Source organism: Danio rerio, chromosome 5, assembly GCF_049306965.1.
Source record: "Danio rerio strain Tuebingen ecotype United States chromosome 5, GRCz12tu, whole genome shotgun sequence".
Lineage (NCBI taxonomy): Eukaryota > Metazoa > Chordata > Actinopteri > Cypriniformes > Danionidae > Danio > Danio rerio.
The window spans coordinates 52,207,501-52,230,820 of record NC_133180.1 but is presented as its reverse complement, the minus strand read 5'-3'; the positions used below and the strand labels follow the sequence as shown (position 1 = coordinate 52,230,820).

The window sequence follows — 23,320 nt, the reverse complement described above, 5'->3', positions numbered from 1 at the left end:
TGCGAATATTTGCATGTCTGTCAAATAGTTGCTAATTAAAGGCATATCGTATAGTTTATCAACTATTTGTATATAATAGATATTGTAAATTAATGATATGCTAATCTCACACAATTCTCTTTGTGTCTTTTTGTATCGTTCAAATGTCTTTGTTCGCCCTTTTTAGCATTTATATTATATAATATTTGTCTATTTGCGGATTTTAAAGGAGGAATAAGAGAAACAGTCGGAAGTAATGCTAACCCTTCTATATGGTTAAAATTGTACAATAATGTAGACAATGTCAATTGACTATAAAATACGCATCGTGAAAAGGCAAATCACATCTTCCAAAAATGCGAAGGAGATGAAATGGAAAAAAACAACGCAGCCACAGTAAATGCAAAGAAAATTCAAATATACCTTTTAAATATGCATCAATATTAAAAATAATACACACGCAAGGACCAACTGCAGTGAAGATGTAAGAATGGCGGAGCAGGCGTCTCATTATGCATGATGGGCGATTTCCCTGGCAAAGAGTCCCCGCTTCTTTGCTGCATATGTTCCAGTATTCACGGTTAAGAAAGGTGCCTTCTTTCAGTAAAAAAAAACAGCAACTTCTTCCAAAAAAGAAAGGGACCACATCGAAGCCGATGAGGGGAAATTACTCCGACCGCTGAAAGAAAGGCAATGTTGGGGGATTTGCATATTTGATGCGCTAATTTCCCTGATGTATTTAAATATGGCTGCACGTAGCCGATAGGCTTGCTACGTCATTGGACGTGACCTCGTTGTAAAATCTAAACGTGAATTCGTTTTAGTGAAACATAAGTGCCTGCAATAATTTAGGACTGTGAAAGAATATGACCTAGGAAAGGTTCATAATCTGAAAAAAAAAATCTTGTTTAAAAACTGGTGTAATAAAACACCCTGGCATAATACTATGCTTATATTAATAATAATCATTATAATTTAATGACATTTTGTGAATTTGATGGATTGGGTTGTGGTGTTTTCTCCTTAATAAAGGTTTAAATACTCAACACAGATTGGCATACAGACAGGTTTGGCATCAGATTCTTTATAGGCTGAATATAGGCTATTTCTAGCTACACATACGTAACACACACACACACACACACACATATATATATATATATATATATATATATATATATATATATATATATATATATATATATATATATATATATACACAAAGTTTGAATAGACGTGAATCAGAGCGCATAGGCTACTTAAAACACAGCAACTAGAAGAGGTAACTATAGCAACAGAATGCTGCACATTTTGGGGCTTTAAAATGGCTATTAATTATTTAATCTGCTTAATTCATTACTTAATATGTTATATAGCCTATGTTTAAACTAATTTTAGATAGGTTGGCTCTAATTGTAACTAGAGGCCATAAAGATAATTTACTGTATAATTCATACACTGTAAATGTTATTGCATGTAGCCCATGGGCCTATACATTTAAGGCATGGGGACAAGTCTGCATAAAAGGCCCATTTCTGTGCTTGCGCGCGCGCGCACTTAAGGTTATGGCAAGCTTAAAGTGTAAAGATTTCACTTTTACTTTTTTCTTCATCCTAAGCCATTGCGTATCAGTGTGCAAGTTTTCTCCGAGCTAATGATGTCCTCTCAGTGTCAGGTGGCCATTGCGTTCCGTCAGTCAAAACGTGTTGGGCAGAAGCGCTCGGAGCAAATTCATTACCGCAGTCAATCCGTAACCTGGTCTGGGAACTTGGGGCTAGTCCACGCCAATAGAGGAACAATGCCTCCTCAGTTCAAGTCCAACAAAAGACCTGGCGAACTTGTTTGAATTTCAGAGCACGTCCTTTCTTTCACAGAGAGGACTGCCCCCTCCCGAACACCCTTCATGAAAAAAAGAAAAGGAAAGAAAGGGGGGAAAAACATGCCGACCTTCTCTGCTCAACAGTGCACTTTTCTATTTGGTGCTGCAGACAAATAGGTTATGGGAAACTTCTCAACCCCTCCTTCCTCTCTCCCCCTCTCACTGGCTCTCGCTTATACGGTAGCTGTCGTTCTGGTGCGCCTGGACTGCGCTCTTGTGAGAATCAGTGCCGCTAAGGCACGCGTAATGAACAGAGTATTAGCGGCAATTTTAAACCGAACGCTCCTCGTGCACGCCGGGTTCTTACCTACAGCTGGAGTTGCATCTGGTCACGTCGACATCTGCGTAATTAAAAAAAAGCCTTTGCTCAAGTGAGTACATCTGAAGACACTTCTCATCCTTTTTAATTTGTTCTTCTTTGTGCCCATTAAGAATAATACAGTGCTATTATTGCAAAGTTTGACACAAGACATTGCATTTTGAATTTTATTTTCAAGGTATAACAATCTCAATGTTGAACAATGTCATAGATGTTTGCACCGATACTTTGAGCTGATCTGACACAAAGCACTTGTCTCAAGGCCAAAGTCTCATGCAGTGATATACAAGTAGTGAGTGACAGTTCATAACTTAACATTGTTTGAAGGTGAATTTTGCATGTTGGCACAGAACACTCGTTATGCGCTGGGTTATTTTGTTTGCTGGTCACACATCAATTAAGAATTTTTATGTTCTGTCATAAAAATAGCATGGATGTTATTTGAACTGTTACTTCTCTATCAAAACTGCATGGTCAAACCTCAAGAAACCCGTTTTTTCTGCTGTTGTCCTAAGAAAATCATGTGCTTTTTCTCTGAATCCAAATCTTCGTAATCTGGGAAAATGTGAGTCGAATTGTTTTATTCACTCCTGATTTTAAGTGTTATTGTGTTTACCTGCTTTAACCCTGCTTGCTCCATTGTGGCAGTATAACATCACCGGAAGGCCAGACTAATGCTAAAAATAATTTTATTTAATTTTTAACCAGGACACGTGTTCCAACTTTAGATATGATACTTGGATGTGATATGCTTTGATATAGCTTTCCTAAATTAGTTCAGTCAGAAAACACCCCTAAATGAGTTGTGTCTGAACAAAAGTGCTGTAAAACATTAGGCCTAGAACACCTCAGCATGTCTAAGACAGCTGATTCAGGTAATGACACTCTGTACAAAATCAAATAAAGACACTATATATAAAAGCATTAATTTATTCAGAGTTTTCATACATAGACATACATAGATGGAAAGAGCAAGAGAGAGAGAGAGAAAGAGCAAGAGAGAGAGAGAGAGAGTTGTACTGCAAGACTCCCATTCTGAAACCCACACGGCTTCTGAAAGTCAGCATCACGTTTTGAATGATAGGTTTGTTATCCACTTCCAGTTCTTATGGAACAGAAAGTACGCACGACTATGTTAATTAGTTAAAAAATAAAGATTTTGGCACCACTGGTGAGAATATGAGGGCATCAACATATATGTACTTGCACTGGAAATCACCTTCCACTGTCTAGTGCGCGATCTGCTATACAGTGCTAAACATACCTTTGCGTGTTGACTGTCGGTCGCAAGATTCCTCTTTTTGATGTTTTCAATAGCGCGATCTAAAATCCCGGTGAGCGAGGGTGATTGGCGTTGCCTGTCAGATATTTCCATCAAGAATGCTCGTAGTTGAATATACAGAACGCGCGACCACCGCAGCCTCAACCTGCACGAGGAATGCAAACGCGCTCTGGAGATTTCTAATGACATCATCATTAACATCATCATCCTCATCAACAAGGTTTTGCACTCCCGTGGTCCGAGACCTTTGACCTTCTCTGGCTGGTCCATATTTTGGTACTGGAAGCCCGTCCCCCCGCTTACCCCCTCCGCCCCCCCACTCCTCGAGATGTGGCCCTGTTCCCTCTCTCAGACCGCTGGCAGCAGCAACACAATCCTCCTCTCGTCTCTCTCCTAGCAGCTCTCAGGGATCTGTGGCATTACCGATCTCCTCCGTGCACGGACAACCTGCCCACCACTCGGCCAAAACTAAGAGAGCGATCCCTCCATTCAGTGGCGAAACAAACGCGATGTTATTTCCGCGTGCACTTTTTTTCCTCTGGAATCGGATTTTTCCCCTCTTTGTATAATCTCGCTGCTGGTTCCGTGGGATATCTATCGCTGCTGCCACGATTTAATAGAGCCAAAGGAGCCTTTTGTGAGATTGGGAGGTAATTTGCAATGCAAATGATGGCCTGTACGAGGATGACTGCTTCTTATTCGACAGGCTCCCTCACTCCAACTCTCATATTGTTTTAACGTTAACTGCTCCGGTGTCAAATGGATTATAGCTTTCGTTTTGATTGAAGAAACTGTCATTTATTTGTTTTTATATATATATTTGATCTTTTTTTTTTTTTTTTTTTTGGTTGCGAGCATATCCACTTTTAAGAACTACAAATGACAATTGTGAAGTCCATTGCCTATTTTTTTCTATTGTGTTTTAGCAACTTCTCCACTTGGATTTATTCTTACACAAGACACGGAGGTATCCTGGGATTACTGTTGTGGAATTGGAAGCGAGTTGTTATCTTTGGTTATCTAGCTGTATGAGTATTTTGCACTTCATAAAGCTAGATAACCGAAAGTAAAAACTGCCTCCTGGCTCATCGAAACTCTGGCTGCCTATTGACACGAAGATGCATTTAAAAAGAAAGAAAAAAGAATTTGTATTCTGTTATAGCCTGTGTCAGTAGCTTTTGGCTACACAACATGTTAGACAATATTTTGGGTTTTATTGTGTTTTGTTTTAGGCTTCACTTGGTGCTATAATGATTTGAATACTGCGTATTTTTATTTCTCATAGCTCGCGGGCAAAATTCAACCGGTAACTCAAGCAAACAAATAACGACTTATTTTCCTTTTCCTTGTGGAGGAAAACAAATAGACGAATAGACTGGCAGAGAGGAAATTAATAATGCTCAACTTTGTATGATCTCACCAATTTACTGAAACTGACACGTGAAGAGAGAGGAACCCACGTGCTCACTATTTATTTCAGCTCGGTCGCCTTTGGCCAGGAAACGGCGCTGGCATCCCAAACAGAAATAATTAGGACATATAGAGAGAGCTGACAAAAATGAAAAGGGGTGGGCACATGGGGAGCGAGGGGGTCGGTCCTCCTTAATTGATTCCGTTAAACGGAGCGCAGTAGATGTGAACGACTGGACGCTCCCATTCCCACGCTCGAGGGCAAGTGGCAATGCCACGGCCCTATCCAGAATATGACAGACAGCGCCGGCGGGCTGGGGGGGCTGGGGGCGACATGGGTCATGAAAAGATGTCAAGTGCACCCGACTCATCTGCATCCCTTTAGAAAGTGGCGAGCGTTCCCAGCCTCGGCAGACGCGGGCCCCAAAGCCGGAACAGTAGCCCAACGGCTGTGAATTTCTCTCAGGCATGATCGCTGTAAACGCTGCTACTCCTGCCGCCGCCGAGCTGAATTGTTTGTAAGTGTGGGAATAAGGCGTGTGTATGTAAAAGAAGTGGCGTATTGAGCTTGAAGTTTTGAAGCATAGCTTTGCTGCAGCTCTGCGTTAAAACATGACATCACCGCTATTGTCCTCAAAGCGCTTGCATTTGAACTTGACAAGTGTGAGATTTCCCCCCCGTCTGGCTTAACGCCCTCTCATTATACCGTATTTATTCTTTGCACTAGACATTAATGTTCATTCAGGGTGGCTTTTTTGTTTATTATTTTAGGGGCCTAATGCAAGTTGAAGATTTCATTGTATAGGCCCAACACTGACTAAATTAGTCAACTTTAACACTTATTCTCTCTTGAAAGGCGTAGCATCATTTCAGTAACTCTGCTGAACACTTTCCAGTGTGAAATAGCAATTTATTTATTTATTTATTATTATTTTTTTTAGAAGTAGCCCACAGCTTTAAACATGTTAAAACTAAATACTAATTTTACTATTTCTAAAAATATTGCATGCAATAAATTCTAATGATAGTATTATTAGATTAATTAATTTATTAATTCATTTATTTATTTATGTATGTATTTTATTTTATTTGCTATAATGTTACAAATGGGCTTTTCAGCTAAATTTAATGAATAGAATAGTAATAATAATAATACAACACAGAGCTTAATTAACTGCCTGACAAAGTAAAGCATTTTGATCCCAGTCTCTTTTCTGTGAATTATAACAGGGCCTTATATGTTGTCAATAAGAAATAAAAAACCTGAGAACATGATATTATCAGGCAGTTATCCATTGTGAAAACACATTCACCTTTCCTTTTGAATTCTCAAATTTCCATACAAGAAACAAATGGGGTGTTAAAAACAAAAACCTGCTTATTTCATTCACTTGTGAGGGGGAATTAGTTTAACGCATCCTGTTTATGATCTTTTTTTTCTAGGTCATTCTAGCATCACACGAAACTCATAATTCCATCTTATGATAATGTTACGTCTTCTCGCGTTTTACATATCCAGCGCTCGCTTTGTATGCACCATGACTTGTCAGTCAATCTATTCAAAATGCCCACTTTACAGATTTATGTGTACTGTTGTTAGTTTGAATGCAGTGTTGAATGTTTGCAAATCATTTTTGAGATTACTGATCTCATTACTGCGAGCACAAGCTTTGAGTGATAGAAATGGGTCACTTTTTTCTTCTTCAAGAATATCAGTGATTCTATAGAGAAGAAACCACTTCATGCTATAAGCCAGTGTTTTAATTTATAACATGTAGAATACAAAATAATATATTCATTGATTGACTTGTTATTATTTTTTATGTTTTACTAGAGCAAAATGACACTGATTTTAAATCTGGGGGAGGGGTTATGGAAATAAGCAAAAAAAGAAAGAGAGAAAAAACATAAGTGCTTAGAGCTTAGACTAATAATTCCATATGTTTGCATGATTTCAGACCTAGATTGAGGTGAACTCCAAGGCTGCTTTTGAATATTAATTTTTATGTAGTAGGCTGGCTGCCTGCAGCTCTATGAATGAGCCATTTGCTATTGTGTGTGCGTGTGCGTGTGCATGTGTGTGTTAGACAGTCAGGCATATTGCCGTCTTGTAATTGGCTGAATACTATAACCATGGCGACGATGGCAGCGTATCAGTATTCATTGGGCAAGCAATCTTCATATTTTTGGCTACTCCACATCGTCCGCCTGTTTTTGGTCACACACCTTTTACAGCGCCTCTTTAATACTCTTCACATTGAACTGTTAGCATTTGGTGAATTGACATGCTTTGTCATTTCTGTTTGTTTTCTTTTTCCACTTTGGAAATAATTAGTCCTTGAATTTATTTAAATATATTTATTTAAGTATGTCTTATTTGATTTTAGTTATCACTTCCATGCTTATTTGATTGTCATAAAAGTCGTCACATTTGGATGAAAATAATTGTAGATGCAGATGTGAAAGCATCTTCAACCATCTGTATTCTAGCACAGCGGGACACAGTGTTCAGAGAAATTGGATGTGATTTATTTTGTGTAATAGTAAGGATGTGTGTTCGGGGTTTCTTCACTGAATTCAAATGAGCACACTTTACTTTATGTATATATATATATAAGTTTTGCTTAATACTATTTATTTATGTATTTATTTATTTATCTCACTTTATAATGAGAAAGCTTAGGTTTAAGTGTTTAGAGTTACCCAGATTAACTCCCTGTTTTAAGGTTCAGATAATTCCTCAGGTTGTATGTTTACAAATTACTTTTCACTTTTATACATTAAGTTACTGTCATACATCTAAAGCAAATGCAGCAATTTAGTACATTTTAGTGTTGTGATAAGACAAGTGCAGTCTCTCTGTGCTTTCTGATCTGCAGTGCATGGATATCTTAAGAAGAGATTCTTGATTTACCAAGCTTGCTTTTCGGAAAACTAATGGAATAAAGTGCCTTACAATGTGCTGGGATGTTAAACAAGCAGATACATGTTGGCACTGAGCATCCTTAAGACCCGCCTCCTCTCGACCAGGTCACATGTACAGTGTTGCTCCCGCTGGTTGGAGTCGCTGTGGCAACAAGCGGTGATCTCACATGCGTATGATGGCAATGTGCAAAAGCGGGATAGGTTCCATATATGTGTGGGTTTGTGTGTAATATTGGATGGTGGATATGTATGCGTGTGTGCATCTGCTTGAATGCATGTATTCATGTTTGTTGCATTAAGACTTGACTTGCACTGTTTGTGTATGATTGTGTGACACTTTTAGCAGTAATCTGGTACTTTAAACTCAAATTTAGATTTATTTTGTTCATTTAGAGTCAATGAGCAGTTCTTGGGCATTAAAAAAGACAGGTAAACTGGCAACTTAAATGTGCAATTAACCTCAGGCTCAGTGTCCATATTTAGAAGTAGTGCAGGGATTGTAAATGTTTCTTGTACTGTAATAACACTTTAGTGTCACAAATAAATGCAGACAAATTGCAAAGGTTGAAAATGTACGGTTCAGATGTGCAGTTATTAGTTTAATCATGACCTAAAAGGGATAGATCACCCAAAAAAAAAAGAAAATTCCCTCTATTTACTCACCCTCAATTGATTCCAAACCTTTATTAGTTTCTTTTTTCTGTTGAACACTGTAGGTTATATTTTGAAGAAATCTGTAGCATTCATTGTAGGAAAAACAAATACTATGGAAGTTGGTGGTTATAGGTTCCCAACATTTTTCAAAATGTATTTTTTTGTTTTCAACAGAGGAGAGGAAGTAAAGGTTTGAAGGGTGAGTAAATTTTGTCAGAAATTTCATTTTGGGTAAACTTTCCCTTTAAATTTAAAACTAGATGAGGCCATGTTTATTTCCCAATTTGTTCGGATGAATTATTAATTTGATCTTCTGTGAAATGGTGTACTGTGGGAAAAAAATACAATTTACTCAATTTATGTTTAGGTTAGTGGTTGCAAACTACTTATATGGACTAAATTTAAACAAACAAAGTTGAACATTACAAAATTTAATTGGCTTGTTTAAATTCAGCTAATATAAATAGTTTACAACCACTTGCCTAAACAAAATTCAGTGAAGTCCATTGAATATGTTCTTTTAGTGCAGTTGTTTTTGTTCAAAATATGTCATAATGTAGTACACTGCGTGTGTTTTATTTTATTGCAGCATATCTACTGTTAATATAAGTGCATGATAATGACAGTTATAAAACGATACGCGATGGAAAAATGTTATGGTTTACTCAAAGCTAGAAGCAATTTGTGCAATGACAGCGCTGTGACACCGTATGCATTAGTGATGTTAACTGCAGTGGCCTGACTGAGCATGTCTGTTGTCTGCTGAATTTAGATTATGCAAATTCACAGAGCTATAAATAAGTCAATAGCTGTGTGTCAAATAGCTCTTAAAACTAAGAGCTGAGAGATCCTAAATGTTCTGTCAGTAAGAAGTTGAACTATATTATTTATAAAATACTAATACTGTTTAAAATGTAAATCTCAACAAAATATTTTTGCTAGTACTTTTTTTTACACTGTACATGTTTAAATAATCTTAATCATAATTTATTTTGTAAATTATATATATATATATATATATATAAAAAAAAAAAAATATATATATATATATATATATATATATATATATATATATATATATATATATATATATATATATATATAATTTTATATTGTAAAACAAATCTGTTAAGAGCTTCATTTCAAAAATACTTTGCTGAAGAAAAATCATTAGGATGTTGACCTTAATAATCAGCATGGATGAAATGAGTATAATTAGGGATGTTTTCTGGAAAGTCTGCCCTGAAATGTTTTGTGTGTATGCGTGTGTGTCTAAAAACATGGGTCCCAATCCAAAGACTGCATTTGTCATACATGCCATAAATGTTGCACAGTGAAGCGCAGCGCGTTAGCATACTTCCATTTGAATCACTCAGTTCTATGCAAATGTAATGCATGCGGACTCATGCATATATGCGGAAGCTCCAGACTCTGCTTAATATCCTTATTAGTGACGTGGGAATTAAAAATTTATCATGCAGGTGGGGTAGGCAAAGGGTGCCCCACAATCTTCCCAGAATCGCATTGCAGACTCTGGGCAGGGAGGAGGTGGGCTGGGCTCCGTCAGCGCAGTAGCATTTCCTTCAAGGTGCCACCATCTTAAAGAATTTAGCAGTGGTGAGCATGCGAAAAGGATAGACCTAAAATGTCCGCTGGCACGCGCTTGATTACAAGCCCAACTCGACATGTTCCAAAAAGGTACCAGCGCGTTCGCATAATCACGCTCGCCAATTATGAAATTAGCTAGCGTCGCTGGGAAGGTGCATGTCAAGGAAGCCATTTGCATGCATAAACCCACCCCATTATTGTCTGCTGCATATGCGAATTGCTTGTGGCAAGGCTTGCACTTATCCGGCTCAACACATGCGCCATATTCCAACACAGCATGGAATCCTCAGCATTTCACCCACTTTGTATTCATCTGTAGCCGTGTGCGATTAGGAAATTCTGGATGAATATTTATTCGCCGTTTGTGGAATTGTGGCCCGTGGGTAAGACGGCCGGTTAACCAGCATTTAACACGTTTTGACATGTTTTGTGTTGAATGTGATTACATTTTAATAACACCTTGATTATTGTAAAAAGGTCATTGTTATTATAGAGGTCTGTCCCTTTCGACAGAGATTATGGCGTTTAACGATCAAATTAACCTTAAAATGGCCTTTAGGCTAATTTAACGAACGTTTCAATGGAGATGCTGTCGTAAGATTTGCGCTGCGGTGTTGTGCCTGGTTGCTTCCTGTCTTTTAGAAGAATCACTCAAAGGAATTGCTATTCCTCACTCGAGCTCCACTCCATTCCACTGTCTTAATTATTTCAAAGGTGCCTGTCTGGAATGGAACTCTCTGTATGACACTTCCATTTGCATTACCTTTCATCTCCGCGAGTCCTCTTGGCACTGTCGAGGCAGGAGTGCTAGAAATGACTCTTAATGCGTACCTCCTTGTATATCACCGCCATACGGATGCACAAAAACATATAGAAGGTTAGCATAGACGGCGCATGCGTGTTAAGCCTGCTAATGTATTAGATCTAGCTTCACTTGGAGAACAGAGAGCTCCTCATTCATTAAGTCGATCAACTGCCCTCCGACGTAAAATAAATGCTAATAGCAAGCTCATTCGCTCATTCTCACGTTGAAATGTGCTACACACATCTAGCAGCACGATCTGACATCGATTGTCACAGAGTGATGGGCTTCTTTAGAGTCCCTTTGAATTCACTGTGGAGGAAAGCATCAAAAAGACATGATATTATAGTGCAGAGTGGCAGTGAGGCATTCTCATGGAGAATGGACAGTTACATGAATCACACCACCATGGCCCTGTGTTATTCCGCTTCGGACACAGTTACTGCATGACTTTCTACAGACGGTGACCGGCAGGGATGGTATAATGAGGCAGCATTGGCAAGGATCCGTTTCACGCGTGTGCATTTGTTGCTGTCAGTTTAGTGTTTTTGCATGTGTATAAATTATACACCTGCTTATACGTTTGACACAAGTATTGCACGCACCTTTATCTGCACAGATTGTTCAGAAACGAAAGGTCTGTGCAAATGTCCTCTTGAGCCTGTCATGTAGACCGCCATCACCCGCTATATCTGAGAAGTGTTAATTAGCGTGAAAGTGGGCAACAGAGGTGTCAGCAAAACTCCCTCCCTCTCGCACCCACCCACCCACACACACACTTATACCTGATGTGTGCAACTTACCTCCACCTCAGCCACCCTCCCCGCTACCAGACCACAGTTATGAGTGCCGACCGAATGTAATTAAATTCCTGCATGTTTTAGACTCAGCCTGTCAGTGGTTAATGGGAGGAAATGAGAGTGTCTCCTGCTCTAAATGTGTTGAGAAATGAGATAAGAACGTGTAAAGGTTGGCGGTGAGGACAAAAAAAAGCACAACAGTATAGACAGTAGGCAACAATCATTCACAGTCACAATGGCTTTGTGCCACATGGCTACACAAAGTATTAGTCTCAGCTGGACTGATATATATATATATATATATATATATATATATATATATATATATATATATATATATATATATATATATATATATATATATATATATACACCTGGATTTGCAATGGTTTGTTAAGATATATGATTGAAGTTAGAATTATTTGCCTTCCTTTGATCTTTTTATTTTTTGGAATATTTCCCAAATGATGTTTAACAGAGCAAGAAAAGTTTCACAGTATGTCTGATAATATTTTTTCTTCTGGAGAAAGTCTTTTTTTTTTGTTTTATTTTGACTAGAATAAGTTTTAAATATTTTATAAAAATTATATTTACAGTATACAAGCTATATATTTATAAAGTTTTAAATATTATTTTAAATAGTTTTAAATAAAAAATAATAATTTAAAGGTCAGTATTATAGTCCTTTATAAGCTATAGTTTTTTCGATTGTTATGTAATAATTTGCCTAATTACCCTAACCTGTCTAGTTAACCTAATTAACCTAGTTAAGCCTTTAAATGTCACTTTAAGCTGTATAGAAGTGTCTTGAAAAATATCTAGTAAATTATTATTTACTGTCATCATGGCAAAGATAAAATAAATCAGTTATTAGCAATAAGTTATTAAAACTATTATATTTAGAAATGCTGAAAAATCTTCTCTCCGTTAAACAGAAATTAGGGAAAAATATAAACGTGGCTAATAATTCAGAGAGCTACTTATTCTGACTTCAACTTTGTATTAGTATTACTAACATTACATTTGTTTGTCTAATATAGTAGAGTTGTTTGCTGAACTAGCAGTATTCCACTGTATTGTATTGACAGGCATAGCCATCTAAGTTCTGAATTAGCCAAATAGGCTCAACACACCTGTTTACTGTTGTAAAAAACATTCTATATTCAAGTACATTTTTGTTTACATTTATTAAATAAATAAAACTGCAACTTTTCTGATTAAATGGCATAAATATATTTTAACTCTAATAATAATAAAGCACTGTAATGTAATTCATTTTGAAATAAAAATAGTAAAATCTTTTGTTAAGGGTTAAAGTTTTGCTGGAGGAAATAGTAGATGGGAAACCCCATTGCTCTTCATGACATTGGTGTACAAGTGATACAAGTGTATCTATAGCAAACACCTGCAAATACAGCCCTCCTGAAATAGGCCTAGAAACACCAATGGACCAGAGTATGAATGAATAGCATTAACAAACATGTGTTCTCCTGATTAAGCTATCAGAAAGGGAATTAAAAAGAAAGGATAAAGAAATCAGCCACAGTTTTTCAATCATTACATGTGCTTGGTACAATGTTGCAAAATTATAATACAAAGTTATATACATCAAGTTATATTCACTTGTTTTGGTGAGCTCTCTCAAAGGAAGTTCCACAATGGTTTCATCCTATTTGCAGTCTTTTGTGTAAAAAAACAAAACAAAAACAGACTTTGTTTCTGCCTGGTAATAACGTGCTGTGTCTCCTGTGAACTAATTGTGTTCATATTTTCATTGAGGACATTCTGACCCATTTCACTACACTCAACATCACCTTCACCGGAGCACGAGTAGTATTGAATAAACAAATCTGGACGGTATGCTGGAAGCTGGAAGGAAATGGAATGAAAGGATGTAGATGACAACTACTGCGTTTGTGGGTGTCGGAATGCATTCAAGCACCCTTTGAGCTTTCACAATATGAAAGCAATCCAGTCAAAAGCGTTTGCAACTACACTCTTAAAAGGTTCAAAAAGGGGGTTTCGGAGTGATGCCATAGAATAACCATTTTTGGTTCCCCGAAGAACCTTTCAGAAAATGTTTTTTTTTTTTTTTTTCTAAGTGTGAAAAACATTTTATTAATAAAAACCCCTGCTATAAAGAAAATTTCTTACAGTGTAAACATTCCACAGATATTAAAAATTCTTCAATTCAGCAAGAACAGTTAAGAATGTATCTCTAAAAGTAGACTTTTAGTGTGATCCTATGGTCAGACTGACGAAAACCAGTTGTGAACAAGTATAAAACAAAAATGTCCTGAATTGCTCCCTATTGGTGTTTTTTGTACCAATCAGCAGTGTGCAAGGAGGTGAGGGCTGTTTTTTTTATGTATGCTTGTTTGCGTGATCATTCCTAAGTGTTTTTGTTTGTAGCTAGCCATGATCTGTAAGCTATACAGCTATAGTGGGTATGTGTGTGCGTATGAGCAAGAGGGAGCTCTAGCTTCTCAGCCATCAGATGTGATGCAGAGTGTCAGCTGGGGATTCATACCTGGCTCCATGCTAGAGCAGTCGGCCTTCATATATAGTCCAGTAGCTGCTGATTGTCAGGGCTGAGGTGTTGGCAGAGGATCCAGTGAGTGCAGACGCTGAGGGTGTGGAGGGAGGGTGGGGGATGGGGAGTGGGGACGACTCAAACGCTGCCAACATCAAGAGCCAAAATGGACCTTGGTTTCACTGTACTGCAGGCGACACAAGCATGTGGATAGACGTGGCTTTTTAGCATATCGCTGCTTAGCTTATTTGTTGCTCTCTACCTGGATGAATGGTTTGTGATTGTAAAAAGGTGTATACTAGTGTTTTTGTTGTATACATTCAATTATTATAAACCACAAGAGAATATTCGCTAAACATAAGAAGCAAATCAAATGTTGTGTTAAATTGTATTGCATTGAATTTTGTAAATTAATTTGTTCTTATGTTTTTTTTAATAAATATATTTTTTATTGGAATTTGCTTTTTGTTTCTGCTTTTTTACATTTGCATTCAGCACAAAAGCTATCTAGTATATGTTTCCGAAAACCATCAAAGCCAACTAAGGACTTAAGTTGCGTCTTTACAAACCAAACCAAATCCATCGTTTCAACGAACATTAGCAAACTGTGTCGCAAACTGTACTCTTGCAACTACACCTCTCGAGCTGTAGTTAGAAGCATTGTTCCTGGTTGTGTTCTATTCCCAGTTATCCCCCTATTCCTTTGAAACATTCCAACATTTAATCTCAGAATGATTTGACCCTTTAACTGCCTGCTCTACCAAATGGTTGACCATGTTTTGACTGTTTTAAATAATGACTGTTAAAGTAATTAAAGGAATAACAGTTGACTCTACACAAAAATGTTGGTTTACAATAAATCAAAAGATCAAAAAACAAAACAAAAAAAAAACAATCTGTAGCACTTGATTTTGGTTTTATTGTAAAAACAAATACAAGAAAATGTGTTAAATGAAAACCTAAATTATTTTATGGCATACTTTAAAAATAAAGTTAATTTAGTGTTCAAAAATGTTTTATTTGTATTGTTTAATTATTTATCTTAAAAATGTTAGATTATTCATAGTAAATGTTTTAATTCCGGTACTTTTTCCATAAACCGAGATATCAACTTCTACCAAATGGTTGACTTTTAAGAAATTATGGGAAAATATATATTTTTGTGGGGCAGTTAAAGGGTTAAAAAAACATTTAAAGTCATCTCTCTTTAGTGTAATTTGCTTTCAAAGTATTTTTACAGTTCAGTTTTATAAATATTATATTGACAATTGCGTTCCTTTTGCAGTGCACTTTGTAAACATTTATGTCATTTTGAACGCAGCCATTGCTCATTACAAAGCTATAGATGACTATTATTTAAAAAGAAGTTACGTTAATAATTTGGATTTTACGTTAGATCTCCAAAGCTTGTGAAAACAAAAATATATAGCATAATATTTATTTTAAACATTTTAATTTTAGTTTTAATTTATAGTAGTTTATGTATTCAGAAATTTATCTGTTGCCTAGTGTACATTGTGCCTGTTGGTTAGAACATTTCTGCAGTGGATTGAATGGGTCAAATTGTTTAGGTAAAGAAAAAAATGTATTTGATTTAAAAAATAAAATATTTTTGAATGAATGAATAAATAAACAATACCATGCTTAATAATAATAATAATAATAATAATTATTATTATTATTATTATTATTATTATTCATTCATTTTCTTTTTTACTTTAATCCTTTATTATTCTGGGGTTGCCACAGTAGAATGAATCGCCAACTTATCCAGCATATGTTTTACGCAGCGAATGCCCTTCCAGCTTCAACCCAACACTGGGAAAATTATTATTATTATTATTATTATTATTATTATTATTATTATTATTATTATTATTATTATTATTATTATTATTAAGTAGCAATTTTTAATTTTTTCTGTAAATTACAAAAATATATTTTTTGATGATTTATATGAGATTAGAATACGTGTAAGAAAAAAAAAAAATTCAAAGGGGGACTAATAATTCTGACTTTTTAATTAATATGAAAAACGAGTGCATGAGTGTATTTTTTTTTTAAATGTGTGTGCGTGTAAAACAATATAATTTGCACATTTTTTTTTCTAAAGAAGTTGCTACTTCACCCCGTTTAGAGCACCATCGTGGACATTTGATGTTTTAACTAACGTGGTTCAAACAATGGATCTGCAACAGAGAAACTACGGGTTTTGGGAAACACTTTTCACTACTCTTTTCCCAAACGATGCATCGTACTATGACAGTTCAGCCACAAGTTGACATGTCTTTGTTTGGGAAACAGATTGACTTGGAAAATAATAGCCAAACATATCTCGGCTATTAATTATCTGTTTGAACAACACAATTGAATTTTTGCTCATGTTTTCTGTTAAAGTCATTGTGATTGTATTTATATATTACTGCAATGCTATAATGAATATCTTACATGGGCATATGTTTGTAAGTGGGACCTAAAAAAACTAAATCAGCAGAAAATGTAATGAAATATTTGCCCATGTGAAACAAAAACAAAACAAATACATTGCAGAATGCATTGTGTAGCAGCAGTGACTAAGTCAAAAGCTCAAACCATACGAACACAGAGGCTTAATAAAAGCTGACAGCTGTCACTCTGCCTCTGACATGTGTCAGGAGAGGACTACCTTTATATGGACATGGCCCTACACCGCTCTTTGAGAGTTTCTCTAGATAACACACTGCACAGGTTTACACACACACATACACACATAAAAACACCTATGGTACAGCGTAATCGTCCCTGTTTGTAGTTTATCTATACCACAGGAACGTGCACAGAAAATGCATACAGTTTGAATTAAATCTAAATTATTAGATATTATTGAGGTATTAGTTATAAGTTACTGAGGTATACAAGTAGACACACAAATAAACACATTTGAATAAAGAAAATGCAGCACTGAGGCAGTGTAGCAGATCTGCTGTTCTGCACTTTTTGATGCACATATCAAGAAATCATGCATGAGCTTTCAGTTAAGCTGTCAATATCTGCACACATGAAATATCTTTCCACACACAACATGTATATATGCCTAAACATAAATGTAATGTTATGCTGTGGGTCGGTGCAACAGTAGAACCGTGTGTGTGTGTATGTGTGTGTGTGTGTGTGAGGGAGGGAGACTCTAGGGAATGCATAGCTGCAGAGATCTCGGGCTCTGCTGGCCACAGACATGCTTTGAGGTGACAGTCATGCAGCTTCTGCCAGTATCTACCATACACTGAGATGGTTTGAAACAGAAAGAGCCATTTCATCTGAAAAGTCAGCAGTGGTGAACCCCCTCCAGGTAACTGCAATCCTGGTTACTCCGGCTGCAGGAACTCATGGACAGAGAGTGTCTTTATGGACATTCAGAGATCACATCCTGCAGCTGTGGAGGGTGGTACACTTGATTTCATTCTGGATTTCATTTATTTGGTTTTACATATTTTTCAGTTGCGTTTAAATAAATACATAGTCATATGCCTCAACAACAGTACTGAAAATCACGCACCCACATATACAGTTTAAGTCAGTATTATTAGCCCCCTTGTTTATATTTTTCCTCTGCTTCTGTTAAACGGAGAGAAGATTTTTTCAACACATTTCTAAACATCATAGTTTTAATAACTCATTAATAACTGATTAATTTTATCTTTGCCATGATGACAATAAATATTTGACTAGATATTTATTCAAGACATTATTATTCAGCTTAAAGTGACATTTAAAGGCTTAACTAGGTTAATTAGGTTAGCTGGGCAGGTTAGGGTAATTAGGCAAGTCTTTGTATAACAATGGTTTGCTTTTTATACAATCGGAAAAATATATATAGCTTAAAGGGGCTAATAATATTGACCTTAAAAATTTTTATAAACAAATTAAAAAGCTCATTTTATTCTAACCGAAATAAACCAAATAAGACTTTCTCCAGAGGAAAAAATATTGTCAAACATACTGTAAAAATTTCCTTGCTCTGTTCATCATTTGAAACATCATTTTAAAAAGCAAAAACAAAAAATAATACACGTGTTTATGTGTTTTCATGTTTTATGGAGCCTTTAAGTCTCACATTATATTTTGTGCCTTTCATCATTAAATACCTACAAGACAGAGGATTTAGTTTAATCTAGAAAATGCCTGCTAATGAGTTCGGGGTAGTTTGTAGGAGCATTGATAATAGTAAAAGTTATAGGGCGTAAAGTTTAAAGGTTATGGGGTAATGTTAGGGTTAAACTTAACTGTGCAACTATAAATGTTTATTAAATGTAAGCTAGTGCAATTACAATGTAATGACATGCTAGTACGTATAAAACTAGTGTTATTGTATCAATCGGTTGAGCCACTTAATATAAAGTGTAAGCAGACTGTTGCAGACAATTGCTTGTATACTGTAAAAGTTTATACATACTATCTTATATATATATATATATATATATATATATATATATATATATATATATATATATATATATATATATATATATATATTTATTTATTTATTTATTTATACAACAGTTCTGTCTGGTTCTTAAATCTGATTGGCTGAGAGCCGTGCGATATTCTGCAATATCAGAACTCCTACAGCCTCTTTACTCTTTGTATATTACTCCGCCCACATACAGCCAGCAAAATCAGACGCTACAGATCTAAAGTTTAAAAGATGCACGCTCTTCTGTTTAACTGTCAGCTTATGATTTGAATCTGGAAGAAAGTAGTTCCTCATACAAAAGGGTTTTTTGAGACTCCATGTTTGATTTTGTTTTTATATACACAATTACGCCGTCAAACTGTTGTATAAACGCAATATCACACTCGTAGCAGTGCGATATGGCTGTATATCGGCACTGGTGGGGGCACTAAGGCAAGCCTCCCCTCAGTGCTGATATACAGCCATATCGCACTGCTACGAGTGTGATATTGCTCATATATATATATATATATATATATATATATATATATATATATATATATATATATATATATATATATATATATATATATATATATATATATATGGGACAGTCTATGAGAAACATACATTTACACTTATAAAAAAAGTGACAGAACCTGACCTAAGCTTGTCATTCTCAAAAAATCATTTAAAAACAACCATGAATTCATACAATTTAATGATAGAACGCATCCTTGATTACTGCCAGATGTATGCCACTTCCTCTGAGTCATAGCCTTAATGGTGTATTGCACGCATTTTATAATAAATTTAATGCAAATGTAACAGGACTGACTGAAACATGGGGACAATTGTAAATTTATTTGTATTATATATTTGTAGTATTTATTTGTACAATTTATTTTTAATTTCTTGTTTTAATCAATTGATGTGAAAAGCAACTTAAACATGCTATTTCTGAAGTATTTTTTTTTTTTAAATAAAAGTTTTTAGCATAACAAAACTGTTAAAGCTGTAGGTTTATTTGGGCTGAGGAACAGCCAAAGACAGAGTTTGTAAAGTGTAAAGTGTATTTAATAAAGAACAAAAATGTGAGAACCAAATGAATGACATACTCCTTTACAGCAGTGTTTCTTAACCATGTTTCTGGAGGATCAGCAGTTCTGCACATTTTCCATATCTCCTTAATCAAACACACCTGATTCAGATCACCAGCTCATTAGCAGAGACTGAAAGACCAGTAATAGGTGTGACAAAGGAGACATCCAAACAAGCAGTGCTGGTGGTCCTCCAGGAGCGTGGTTGAGAAGCACTGCTTTGCAAAACAACTCACAGAAATCAACCATTTTAGAAATTGTTGGGATGAAATACTTTTATTTTATTTTTATTATTATTATTATTATTATTATTATTATACTTTTTGTGTGGGTTTAATTTGTCACATCATATGGCACATCATTACTTCATTGTACTCCTTAAAGGAGGTGAACATCTGCTCAAATCAGGACCTGGACAGAAATAATGTTTCAGAAGTTAAGTTAAAAACGTCTGTTTATTTTACTTTTGTTAATATTATTTGTTGCAGGGCTGAAGAGAAACGTGACCATTAACCACAGAGCAGATGAAAACTGATACCAATGTTCTCAAAAGATGAGGTGAGTTCTCAGATTAATAGAAATGCTAGAATCTGGCATTATCAATCTCAAGATATATAATTATAGACACTGTTTTATCAGACTGATTTTTGTAGTTGCAACAAAACATGCTGGCCTCAACACAAAAGTCTTGATTCTCATTATTTTGTCAGAATAATTGATCCGTGCACATAAAACAAAAATCAAATCCACTTTTTGAAATGATTCCCATTCATTTTTATTATATTATAATACCCACACACCCAGTATATATTTAAATGTTGTACTTTATAAACTCTAAATCTGTCAATCTAGAGAGCTGGCTTGCAAAGTTTGCAAATCAAAGGAAAAAAGCTCCCTCATAGCTGTTTGTGTTAGCATTCATGCTATCAGTGCACTATACCTGTATATCAGCAGCGCACAGGCGATGCCCGGCTGTTTTATGCATACTCCGTGGCCCCTCCTCTTCTGTGCCTTGCTGTGGTGTGATTAGCGTTGGCCCTGAGGAGCTAATGAAGTCTGGCGCCTGCGTTTGCATGATTACAGTTGGCCGCAGCACAAAGGGAAGAGCCCACGAGGACAATAGATGTCAGTTTACAGCATGCCAGCCTATGTCTCTGCTGTGTATCAAACATCCCGTATCAGTGTGTTTTATGTGAAACATTTCAGTACATATGGTGTTGTGAAATTAAATCTGTTTTGAATGGCATTCAAGCACATTTATATATAACTAAAGTTTGGGTTTGGGATTTTATAATTGTGTTTTAATAAAAAATAAAAAAACCTACCTTCAACAAATTGAAGCACTCGATCTCTCATATAACCAATCATATCTCTTTTTTTAATAAATAAATAAAGCTAGTCTGTCATTCATGACTACAGGTGATAAAGCGTTTTTGCATTCATTAAATATCCAAGCATCTTCATGCGGGATGCATAACAGCGATGCGCGATGTGGTTGTAAACCGCATCATCCTTTCCTTCTCAGAACAAAGAATATGCGCATGATAATGCCATGCAAATATATGCAGATTTCAAGCAGCATGGGGGAGGAGTTGATAGGGGATGCAGAGAAGAGGCTGTAGTGGAGGTTCACTGCAAATGCACAGTGTTTACATGTATATTTATTTGTTTTAAGCATTTCTCCAGAATGCTAGAATTAAAAGACACACCAAAAAATTGCATATTAATCTAAATCATTTGCATAAACCCTTTCACCTTTTTGTTTATTAAATCTACATATAATCTAATTCACACCCACATAACATGGATTTATCTTAAACAAGGATCAGCCGTAGCACCGGAGAGTTATTCCTGGCTATAAGTTCTGCTCATAGCTGCCTCCTTTATCACCTCCTTTTCTATTTTGGACTCTGTTGTGGTCCTTTTGTTTAACACAATGCTTCAGATGGGATGATATAAAAGCACTGATGCATTTTCAGATTCATATATCAGTGAATTTAAAGGTGCTCGGTTACTAGAGATGATACTGTTAGTCTAATAATAGTAATAGAGATTCTATTAAAGAAATTATAAATAAATATATAAATGATTTTTCCCCTAAAAATCATACTGGATTTTATATATATATATATATATATATATATATATATATATATATATATATATATATATATATATATATAAAATAAATCAACTTATAAAAAAAAAATTAAGTGAAAAGAAAAAAATGATGTCAATGCTTCAGCTTGACCAGAATTTGTGACATTTTCTAAGTATCTCAATGGCTTTTGATTATTACCCGAGAGATCTAGCACAGTCCTCTACTTTAACAGTCTGAAAATGGGACCTAATAGTCCCACAGCTGATTACATTTCGTATGAAGCTGCATAAGTAAACATGCGCATGGCTGTAATATCAATTTAGCCGCTCAGTGCCATTAACAAATACATCATTCAAAATCATCTAATTCTATGCTTCTTTTCTCTTCTTTTTTCTGTACATGTATCCAGGGGCTATCGCTTTCACACTTTTGTGTGTGCTTTTGTTTGGAAATGCATCAAGCTAGCCTGGCCATTATTTGCAAGGCATCTGTGGAGCATTAATACGCTTTCTAAACGTGTGCGAGTGGGTGTGGTTGTCCGCATGCATGTGTTTGCCACGTCTTCCATTTCCGAAAAAGATCAGTGATTTGTGTGCACCAGCACATGAAAGGCCGTTAAAATAATGCCCATCCCCAGACAGGAGACACAATACTGCGTTCGTCTGTGGCACACACATGTCTGGGCCTCTCCTCAGACACAATATGGCGAACGGAAAGAGGGAAGAGGAGAGAGAGAGTAAGAGGGGGGTGTGAAAGCACAGACAGACACTCAGAATAATGCATAATGATGTTAACATTCCTGCATGTCTAATAGAGCAGGACCCAGCCAGAGAGATGCACCAAGACAGACGAGCGTGTGTGTGTGTGTGTGTGTGTGTGTGTGTGTGTGTGTGTGTGTGTGTGTCCATGCACTCAGCATCCTGAGATACATTAATTTGGACTCTTTATGCACGAGTGTGTTTGAATCTTTTCTTTGGTTATGACAGTGAGCGCTGGTCCAACGCCTTCAAGCTATTCCACCGCTTAGAAACACACTTTCATATATGCATATATTGTGCAAGGATGCTGTATTTGTGTATGTTTTTGCATGTGTGTGTGTGTGTGTGTGTGTGTGTGTGTGTGTGTGTGTGTGTGTGTGTGTGTGCGTGTGTGTGTGTGTGTGTGTGTGTGTGTGTGTGTGTGTGTGTGTATATATAACAGTTGAAGTCAGATTTATTAGCCCCCTTTAAATTTAAATGTTAAATATTTTCCCAATGATGTTTAACACAGCAAGGAAATGTTCACAGTATGTCTGATAATATTTTTTCTTCTGGAGAAAGTCTTATTTGTTTTATTTTGGCTAAAATAAAAGCAGTTTTAAATTTAAACACCATTTTAGGGTCAAAAATATTAGCCCCTTTTAGCTATCTTTTGTTTTGATAGTTTACAAAACAGACCATCATTCTATAATGACTTGCCTAATTACCGTAACCTGCCTACTTAACCTAATTAAGCCT

General features: G+C 35.9%; 1 long non-coding RNA gene and 1 other non-coding gene across 5 annotated transcripts in view; both read left to right on the top strand.

Annotated features, from left to right (window-relative positions):
- The window catches only part of si:ch211-202e12.3, a 72,729-nt gene that overhangs the window by 4,613 nt on the left and 44,796 nt on the right, over positions 1–23,320 (top strand). For 2 of the 4 annotated variants that reach the window (XR_012406333.1, XR_012406336.1), the window contains exons 1-2: positions 2,062–2,229; positions 20,212–20,281. This is a non-coding gene — a long non-coding RNA (si:ch211-202e12.3). Of the gene's footprint in view, positions 1–2,061; positions 2,230–20,211; positions 20,282–23,320 lie in introns of those variants that run through there. The other 2 variants (XR_012406334.1, XR_012406335.1) reach the window with 1 other exon arrangement.
- Positions 4,454–4,540, top strand: mir9-5 (microRNA 9-5). Its single transcript, NR_029998.1, has one exon. It is a non-coding gene; the product is annotated as a microRNA 9-5 (primary transcript).